This window comes from Lygodium microphyllum, chromosome 19 (assembly GCF_053477565.2).
Source record: "Lygodium microphyllum isolate KBCC chromosome 19, Lygodium_microphyllum_v1.1.10, whole genome shotgun sequence".
Classification (NCBI taxonomy): Eukaryota; Viridiplantae; Streptophyta; class Polypodiopsida; order Schizaeales; family Lygodiaceae; genus Lygodium; species Lygodium microphyllum.
Genome location: NC_141153.1, coordinates 115,477,011 through 115,487,985, shown reverse-complemented (window position 1 = coordinate 115,487,985; position 10,975 = coordinate 115,477,011). Strand labels below are relative to the sequence as shown.

Here is a 10,975-nt window from a genome sequence, read left to right as displayed (position 1 = left end):
AGCAGTTGATAAAGATTTTCAGCAACATGAGCGAAATGTGGGATCCAAATAAGGTAGAAGACACATGCTCCAAGAAATATTCTCACCTCTGAAACATTTATGCATATTTCTCGCATTTTGCTCATAGCATCAATCTTGGTTGGAGAAGGCTTTCGGCCATATGGACCACACATATGCCCTACCACAAGAACTTCTTCGACTCCAAAAACAGATTTAGCACCTGAAAGAGTAAGATGGACTTCTTCCAATTTAGACAAGATTTGAGCACAATCTTTAATATGATCAGAAACAGACTTGCGACATCCAAGTTCATTGAGTTCTTCATTCTTCTCATGAACTTCACATCCTTTGATCGGTACATCATCAAGGAAGAGTTAGTTGGGGAATATAATCTCTCAATACTGTATGCATGGCATTCATCATGTGAGCTACTAAATTTGTAGCTTCTTGAGGTAGAGTACACATGCGGACTAAACCAAGAGGCGTCTTCATTGTGGTAATGTCTCGGCTCTCCAAAGTAAACTGAAATTGGTCGTAGTCCGAATATAAATCTCCCATGGAATAAATTGCTCTACCTGCAAAAGCCTCAGCAAATTCATCAACAATTGGCCCCGAACCAACATTTCTAATAGTGACTTTATTGACAAGCTATAAATCTTGAATGAATCGCAACGATCCATTCTTCTTAGGCACGGTAAACCATCGGTTGGAATATGGAGCTGAAGATGGCTCAAATATTCGCATTTTTATCTTTTCATTTAAAAGCTCTAGTAACCTAGGCAAATGAGCCCTTGGTACCGAAATTGGTTTAAGATTCCAAGGAACGTGTGGGATTGTGAAAATCACCATTGGTGCCACAACAACTGGATCCACACAACCAATTTCATGTGGCTGAAATGAAAAAGCTTTTCCATGTTTCTTTAACATCTGCATGAAGCTTTGCTTTTCAGTTGGCAAGAGAAAAGAGTCTTCACCAATTTTCAACCCTTGTAAACTTTCAGCTGTAAATTGGTGACCAATATCTTTGGGATCACGAAGGCTTGGCTGTTTGGATGCCCTTTCTGCCAGTCCTTCACTTTTTGGAGGTAGAGGAGTAGCCACCGGCTTAACCTTTTTGTCAACTGTCTTATACTTTGTTTCTACTCTTACCTCATCCTTGTTTAGCTGTCCAAAAGCTTCTTGATCTGCAAACTCTTGAATAATGTCATAAATGTCCAATGTGCATACCTATATGGACTGATTTTCAGCTTGATTTTCTGCATGGACAGCTGTAGATAATTTAGCCAATGTATCATTATAAATCAGCCCATGAAATAGCCCTGAAATTTCTTCATTTTCAATCAAAACATCAATTTGCTTTAGCTTTCATTCCACATGAAATAAATGCTTTCTTTCAGCCCTATTGATGGGACTGAAAACTGTTTATAACAGCCCACACTGTTGGCCGTAAAAACCTACAAGTCACCTTTTGGCATAGCCCCCTTTACATGTGGAGGCAAATTTCTATGACATGAAGCACCGCCATAGCCTCCACTTATAGCAGTGCTACCCGGAAACCCTTAAATTCTCGGGCATCAGGAGGTACAGGATGATCTCTCAATCGATCTCTATTCTGGTGATGAGTTACACATTTAGTCTAAAATTGGATAGCTTTCTCAATATCCTTACTTCTTATCCAAGCACATGATGAACCATTATCAAGGGCCTTTGTCTCCAAAAGAGACGTAGAAATAAAAGGTTGTCCAAGAATAATAGGATAGCTGCAGGAATCTTGAACAAAGAAATGAAATTCATCTTTTACATTATCAATAATAACTTGTACATAAGGGCATGCAGCATAGAGATCGCCAGAGGAGTTATTGGCTGCTTTCATGTGCCATCTTGGGTCCACATCTATGGGCCATCCGTCATTCTCGTAGAGACTTCTTGACATGACATTGATTTTCGAGCCATGGTCTATAAGGGAAATGCATGGAGTCTCTTTTTCTCCAATCTTAACAACAATTTCGATGGTCGCCCTTGCCCAATGGGTACGAGAGTAGTGACTACTAGGAATAAAGTGAGCATCACTTTCTTCTTGCATGTTGTGAAGATGAGCTTCTTTCTTATGCATGGGCTGCACTTTAGATTGAGAAGACCCCACCATAAGATTTTTTGCAATAGCTTCTTCAATTTCTGCTTCATAGATGTGTTCATCTTTGGCTTCAATGGCTGCAATCAATTCTTTGATTGCCTCCAATCTAATCCCTTGAGTTTTTAGCTTCTCTTCATCCTGCAAATACACATGAAGTGCTTGGAAAAAAGCATACACAGATTCTTTAGCTTCCTCACCAACATATTGTCTTTTTCGTTTAATTACATCAATTATTACATCATGAAATCCTTGTTTTGCAATTCCAAGAATTTCACCTAATGTAAATTCAATTCTACTTCCAACAATCCTTTCTTCTAGGATCCGCTTAAGATCCCTCGTAGTCTCTATGTCAGACTACAACTTGTAGCTAGGATGTTTGCCTTTTCTTTTTCCTTCCGTCTTCTTTCCTTGAGGGGCATCTTCCATATCAAGCTCTGGTGATGGTGGATTTTCAGCAGCCTTCTGCTGATCCGGTTTACTTCTTGTCACACGTTTAGTTGGCCTCGAAAAGGAGGGACCGGCAACATCTTCATCTCTTCTTCTCTTTTCTTCTACCATAGCTTCATGATTATTAATTTCAGCCAACTGAGCAAAAGCTAAAAATGAATCAACTAGCTCGGTCCATCTGGTTCTTCCTCGGATGCATTGACTGGCAGTACTTAAATCATCTTTGGTTGCCTTGCCTTGCTCCATGCGATCTAAGGACTGCATCCACACTTTAGATTTTGCATCAGTTTTACATGCTTTAACAATTTCATTAGTTGGTTCAATTTGCAGCCCATAAGTTGCTGCATCAACAGCTGCATAGGTTGTTCTTGTTGCCAAATCCTCCAGTCTTTTCTTCATGCCACCGTTACCAAAATTTGGCTCAAGAGGAAGCCCGGTTTCGATTGCATGAATTTTACCATCCTTCCAAAAGACTAATTTTTGCACTTCAGCTTCATAGAATGCACCGCACTCCCTCTTATCATGCTGTAGGCTATTATACCAGATACATTGTCTTTTGAAGCCTTCTCGTACGAGTCTTTGGGCAGTTGTCCGTCCTCTTTCTTCCACTTTCACATCAAGCCTTTCCACCTTGGAATTAATCTCCGTTAGATTAAGATGGAGATCCCGCATACTCTTAATTAGCTCGTCCATGACATCCTTCTTTGGAGATGGAACAACAGGATTTCGTGGTTGCTCGGCCATAGAGAAAGGAGGTCGAGATACAAGAACAGGCTCCTTCATGGATTCATTTTGTGCAGAGGTAGATCCCCATCTTAGGCGCATCCGCTCTCTTTGAGCAATCATATTAACTGCTTCAGTGACATCACTCCAAGTAGTCTTCAATCCCGTCTCAGAGTCAGGATCTTCAAGTCGATCAGTTAGCTTCTCTTCAAGAAAAGGATTCGCAGCCTTTAGAAATAATTCAATCTTCTGGCTTTCCATACCCTGTTGATCGTCAGGATCTAGTTGAGCAAATTTTCTTTCAAATTCGCGGTGGAAAGCAGTGGTGGTTAGTCCCTTATTGGGCCTTTCGACCCATTCAGTGAAGACTTTCTTTGTCATGAGGCCAAAATCTTCAAGAAAAAATTCTTCTCGAAGGAGCCTTCTTGAAAGTGGACCATCCCGCGTCTTTTTGGAAAAGACCATGAATTCGGTCCTGGAGGCCATGCATGGCCAAACAGGTAAAATATCGGCTCCAGGCATGATGAGGAACTCCAAAGAAGACCATTTTGTTAGTATAGAGACGGATAAAAGAGGACACGTTTTTCCCATTAAATTGCTTGAGCTATTGCCCAACTACTTCTAAAGCTTTAATGGCAATGGCATCATTCCGCTCTTCTTCTTATCTCCATTGCTGTTACAGTTGCAACTGCTGCTGAAATTGCAATTGTTGTTGTTGGCTTTCTTGCATCAGATGAACCAACTGTTGCAAGGCTTCTCCTCCCAAACTTGATGATTCTCCCATTGTACTTCTTCTTCCACGCGGCTGACCTTCACGAGGGGTTCACCACGGTCGTCATGTTGGGGATTGAAGGTCTACCACCGAGGTTTAGAGCAGAAGAAGAGTGTGGGATTCAAGGTTTGGAGAAGGAGGAAAGATTGGGGTTTCACAAGATTTGGGTTTTAGAAATGACTTAGTTGCAGAAGAAGATATCAAGCTTTTTCTGTTTATTTAGCATACATGAATGGAATGAAAGACTTTGTCTTGATTACCTCAAATGCATATGGGAATAATAAGCCATTACATTAGGGATAATCTCAGATTTAATCCAAATGCAAGCTCAAATGGTTTTCATTTCATGGACATGGTTCGATAACAATCCCAAGAAATAAGTATTTTGATGGTAGACTCAAGTACATTCAAGACATAGATCAAAAGATCATGAAATGCATTGATAAAGCATAAATTTAACTTCAGTCCTATTTTAAAACAGTAATTTCCAGCCCATAATCAAGCTCCAAAAGTGTACATAATCTCAAGAATAAGCTCCTCTAATCATTCACAAGTAAAGCCCTGATGTTAAGAGGTCAATTTCCTCTATTACAACCACATAGATCACTTGTTTACTCATCAAAATGGACAAGAACAGTGGGCTGGCCTATTTATGACTGGTGTTTTCAGTCCATAACAGCCCATACACCTTCAAAATCCTCCCCTTCACTTGCCCCAAAGTCACTCAAGTACTTGGGTACAAGATGGGCTTCATTGGACCATGAATATGGTAAAAGAATGAGAGAAGACGTGCATAAGAGCAAGCTGAATACTTTTTCTCAAGTTTTCCCCCTTTTATGGAATGTCATACAATTCATTTTGGTCATACCAAATGGACGGGTAAGAAGAGCTCTCACCTTCCTTGTTTGTATCTCCTTCTTCAGCTCCAGTTTGTCTTGAGTTTGCATGCTTTGGAGCATGCACCATAGCCCACAACTCTTCTCCATCTGTGCCACAGTTATGCAAGCCCGTTTTTTGCACCGAAAAATGCAGGCTGCATCCTGCTCAGCTCCCACTTATCACTTTGACCACTTAGGCCACTTACAGGTCATTTTAGTCCATTATTTCAGGACCCACATGAACCTAGTAGATTTTTGGCACTTTTCTTGATTTCTAACCAAATTTTTCTCTTGAATCAATGTGACTTAGCCTGCAAACTGACATTTACTTCTAGCTGATCAAGTTGTGGGTTCCCATAGACTTATTTTTTAATCAATATACATGGTACAGCTGAAGATTGTATGACAAATAAAAAAGAACTTATAAAACTAAGTGTTATCTAAGTTGGTTGTTGGGTTACAATGACTGAGTTATGTATGAAAATTCATCATATAAATCCTACTAAAGTTCTTTTGTGTTCATAAGAATTCCATAATTTATATTATGAACAATAAACTTTCTGACATTTACCCCCTCCTAACCTGCACATCTTCCCGCATGTGCCATTTCACAAGATTACAGGTTAAGGAGGGTCTTCTTCTAACATATCTTCATTTTCATCCTCTAAGTCTTCTTCATCTTGCTTATCTTCAAGTAGATGGCTTAAATCCAAGTCATCAAGCTCATAAGTAGAAGACTCTCTTCCTTTGAAGAGCTTGATACATTTACCAGCTATTGGTACCTTGACCATGGTCCCATCCATTTCAGCCAAAGTATAAGTAGCATTATCATGTACTACTTTCACTACATATGGTCCAAACCATCACTTGGCTAACTTCCTATGAGTACTATATTGATTGTCCAGGCTGTTGTCATAGAAGTACTCAATCATTTTCTTGAACAGCTCTTGGACGGAGTCGATGATGCTTGTCAAACCTCTTCTTATTCTTCAATCTTGTTGCCTTCAGCCTTTCAATGGCTGTCTTGACATCTTCTGGCCTTCTTTCAAGCTCCCTTATGTGCAAAGTCAGCAACTCTTCCCTATGTATGCCTTCATTCCAAGGCAAGATACTCCATATGACAATAGACTCCTCAATAGGCATAATAGGTGGCTGTCCATATATCAGTTCAGCCGGCATATAACCTATTACTGCACTATGGGTAGTTCTATCAGCCCATAATACGAATGGTAGCATTCTAGGCCATTCTCTCATCTTTCCTCTGCAAGATTTCGCCAATGCTTTGAGAATTGGTTGATGACCTCTTTCACTCTTACCATTGCCTTCAGGATTGTAGGCTGATGTAAGAGATAGCTTGATTCCCAATTGAGCAAACAAATGGCGAGCCTCATTGGCATCCAATTCTCCTCTATCAGCTAGTTACTTTGGCAACACAACCATACCTGCAAAATACCTCTTTGAGTAAAAATCTACAAACGGCTTGAGTAGACTTTGTTGTCAAGGCTTTTCCTTCCACTTGATTTGTGAGATCTTCTCTAGCAAGTATAAATATCTCATGTTCCAAATTCCTATAGGCATGGCTACTAAATCAATAACCCATCTATAGTGAATGGATAAAGGAAAGGTAGGCTGAAGCCCATCTCTATGCTTAACCATAGAGTACATTTGACAAACATGACAAGACTCAACAAAATGCTCAATGTCTTCATACATGTTTTGCCACCAAAATTTCTCTTTTATTTTGGCAAAAGTGCCCCATATGCCTCTATGACTAGCCAATAGGCTTTCATGAAATTCTTGCATGACCTATCTTTGAGTCTTCTTGTCTCCTAAGACATGAACATGCACCCTTCCTTTCTTTTTTGCATGCCTCCAAAGGTAGCCATCTTTGAGAAAAAATCCATAAGCTTTTCTCTTGATTCTCTTGAACTCTTCATTAGTCCAATCTTCCTTCTTCATCATAGTGCTCAGAAATCAGTCAATTTTTAGCCAATCACCTGCATAATATTCTTCTTTAAAGTGTGAACAAACCATAACAAAACATTGAGCATGCTCCCTTTCAGCTATCCACTGTCCTTCTATGGTTGTTTCTTCTTTCTTTGCTGCTATAAAATCTGTTTCAACAGCTGAACCTGTCTTGCTTGCTGTAATTAATATTGTACCTACATTTTTGACAGCTGAACCATCATTAGGTACAGCTGTACGATCTGAGCCTGCAAATACAACGTCATTTTTAGCAAATATAGACTCTGATTCTTCCTCATCCATCATCTCTTCTTCATCCTTATATCTGGCACACGAAAGCGTCTCAGTAACTGGATTATCTCTTCCTACAATATGTTTCAAATCAGGATTTAAGGATTTAATATAGGCTAACCATCTTAGCATAGCTATGTGTCGGGAGTGGAGCAATTGACAATCATGCCGAAGAGTGGAAGACAATTTGTTTCAACTATTACATGTGCACCCATGAAGTACTCCTAATCACATTTCAATGCAGTTACAACTCCCCAAAGTTCTCTTTTGATTTGAGCATACCTTCTTTGACGTTCATTAAGAGCCTTCGTTCCAAAGCAAATTGCATATCTGTTGCCCTCAAGGTCGTCTTGACCGACTCCCCATCCTATTCCAATAGGACTTGTGTCCACTGTGAGTATGATAGGTTGTTCATTAGAGTAATTAGCCCTCTTTAAGGTGGGGGCAAAAATCAACAATTTCTTCAATTTCGGAATAGCTTGAGTATGCTCTTTTTCCCATATAAACCTTTGGCCTTTTCTTAGCAGTTGATAAAGATTTTCAGCAACATGAGTGAAATGTGGGATCCAAATAAGATAGAAGACACATGCTCCAAGAAATCCTCTCACCTCCGAAACATTTATGCATATTTCCCGCATTTTGCTCATAGCATCAATCTTGGTTGGAGAAGGCTTTCAGCCATATGGACCACACATATGCCCTACCACAAGAACTTCTTCGACTCCAAAAACAGATTTAGCACCTGAAAGAGTAAGATGGACTTCTTCCAATTTAGACAAGATTTGAGCACAATCTTTAATATGATCGGAAACAAACTTGTGACATCCAAGTTCATTGAGTTCTTCATTCTTCTCATGAACTTCACATCCTTTGATCGGTACATCATCAAGGAAAGGAAGAGTTAGTTGGGGAATATAATCTCTCAATACTTTATGCATGGCATTCATCATGTGAGCTACTGAATTTGTAGCTCCTTGAGGTAGAGTACACATGCGGACTAAACCAAGAGGCGTCTTCATTATGGTAATGTCTCAGCTCTCCAAAGTAAGCTGAAATTGGTCATAGCCCGAATATAAATCTCCCATGGAATAAATTGCTCTACCTGCAAAAGCCTCAGCAAATTCATCAAAAATTGGCCCCAAACCAATATTTCTAATAGTGACTTTATTGACAGGCTATAAATCTTGAATGAATCGCAAAGATCCATTCTTCTTAGGCACGGTAAACCATCGGTTGGAATATGGAGCTGAAGATGGCTCAAATATTCGCATTTTTATCTTTTCATTTAAAAGCTCCAGTAACTTAGGAAAATGAGCCCTTGGTACCAAAATTGGTTTAAGATTCCAAGGAATGTGTGGGACCGTGAAAATCACCATTGGTGCCACAACAACTGGATCCAGACAGCCAATTTCATGTGGCTGAAATGAAAATGCTTTTCCATGTTTCTTTAACATCTGCATGAAGCTTTGCTTTTCAGTTGGCAAGAGAAAAGAGTCTTCACCAATTTTCAACTCTTGTAAAATTTTAGCTGTAAATTGGTGACCAATATCTTTGGGATCACAAAGGCTTGGCTGTTTGGATGCCCTTTCTGCCAGTCCTTCACTTTTTGGAGGTAGAGGAGTAGCCACCGGCTTAAGCTTCTTGTCAACTGTCTTATACTTTGTTTCTACTCTTACCTCATCCTTGTTTGGCTGTCCAAAAGCTTCTTGATCTGCAAATTCTTGAATAATGTCATAAATGTCCAATGTGCAGACCTGTATGGACTAATTTTCAGCTTGATTTTCTGCATGGACAGCTGCAAATGTTTCAGCCAATGTATCATTATAAATCAGCCCATGAAATAGCTCTAAAATTTCTTCATTTTCAGTCAAAACATCAATTTGCTTTAGCTCTCGTTCCACATGACATAAATGCTTTCTTTTAGCCCTATTCATGGCTAAAAACTGTTTATAACAGCCCACACTGTTGGCCGTAAAAACCTGCAAGTTACCTTTTAGCATAGCCCCCTTTACATGTGGAGGCAAATTTCTATGACATGAAGCACCACCATAGCCTCCACTTATAGCAGTGCTACCCGAAAACCCTTAAATTCTCGCACATCAGGAGGTAGAGGATGATCTCTCAATCGATCTCTATTCTGGTGATGATTTACACATACAGTCAAAAATTGGACAGATCCTTACTTCTTATTTGAGCATATGATGAACCATCATCAAGGGCCTTTGTCTCCAAACGAGACTCAAGAATAAAAGGTTGTCCAAGAATAATAGGATAGCTGCACGAATCTTGAACAAAGAAATGAAATTCATCTTTTACATTACCAATAGTAACTTGTACATAAGGGCATGCCGCATAGAGATCACCAGAGCAGTTATTGGCTGCTTTCATGCGCCATCCTAGGTCCACATCTATAAGCCATTCGCCATTCTCGTAGAGACTTCTTGACATGACATTGATTTTCGAGCCATGGTCTATAAGGGCAATGCAGGGAGTCTCTTTTTCTCCAATCTTAACAATGGTTTCGGTGGTCGCCCTTGCCCAATGGGTACAAGAGTAGTGACTACTAGGAATAAAGTGAGCATTACTTTCTTCTTGCATGTTGTGAAGATGAGCTTCTTTCTTATGCATGGCCTACACTTTGGATTGAGAAGACCCCACCATTACATTTTTTGCAATAGCTTCTTCAATTTTTGCTTTATAGATGTGTTTATCTTTGGCTTCAATGGCTGCAATCAATTCTTTGATTGCCTCCAATCGAATCCCTTGAGTTTTCAGCTTCTCTTCACCCTGCAAAGACACATGAAGTGCTTGCAAAAAAGCATGCACAGATTCTTCAGTTTCCTCACCAACATATTGTCTTTTTCGTCTAATTACATCAATTATTACATCATGAAATCCTCATTTTGCAATTCCAAGAATTTCACCTAATGTAAATTCAATTCTACTTCCAACAATCCTTTCTTCTAGGATCCGCTTAAGATCCGTCGCAATCTCTATGTCAGACTACAACTTGTAGCTAGATGTTTGCCTTTTCTTTTTCCTTCCGTCTTCTTTCCTTGAGGGGCATCTCCCATATCAAGCTCTGGCGATGGTGGATTTTCAGCAGCCTTCTGCTGATCTCGTTTACTTCTTGTCACACGTTTAGTTGGCCCCGAAGAGGAGGGACCGACAACATCTTCATCTCTTCTTCTCTTTTCTTCTACCATAGCTTCATGATTATTAATTTTAGCCAACCGAGCAAAAGCTGAAAATGAATCAACTGGCTCGGTCCATCCGGTTCTTCCTCGGATGCATTGACTGGTAGTAGTTAAATCATCTTTGTTGCCTTGCCTTGCTCCACGCGATCTAAGGCCTGCATCCACACTTTAGATTTTGCATCAGTTTTATATGCTTTAACAATTTCATTAGTTGGTTCAATTTGCAGCCCATAAGTTGCTGCATCAACAGCTGCATAGGCTGTTCTTGTTGCCAAATCCTCCAGTCTTTTCTTCATGCCACCGTTACCAAAATTTGGCTCAAGAGGAAGCCTGGTTTCGATTGCATGAATTTTACCATCCTTTCAAAAGACTAATTTTTGCACTTCAGCTTCACGGAATGCACCACACTCCCTCTTATCATGCTGTAGGCTATTATACCAGATACAGCGTCTTTTGAAGCCTTCTTGTACGGGTCTTTGGGCAATTGTCCATTCTCTTTCTTTCAGTTTCACATGAAGCCTTTCCACCTTGGAATTAATCTCCGTTAGATTAAGATGGAGATCTCGCA

General features: G+C 39.9%; 1 pseudogene; it reads right to left on the bottom strand.

Moving 5' to 3' along the window:
- Positions 1–648: 648 nt before the first annotated feature.
- On the bottom strand, positions 649–7,538 carry LOC148020293 (uncharacterized; annotated as a pseudogene).
- Between the last annotated feature and the right edge of the window lie 3,437 nt (positions 7,539–10,975).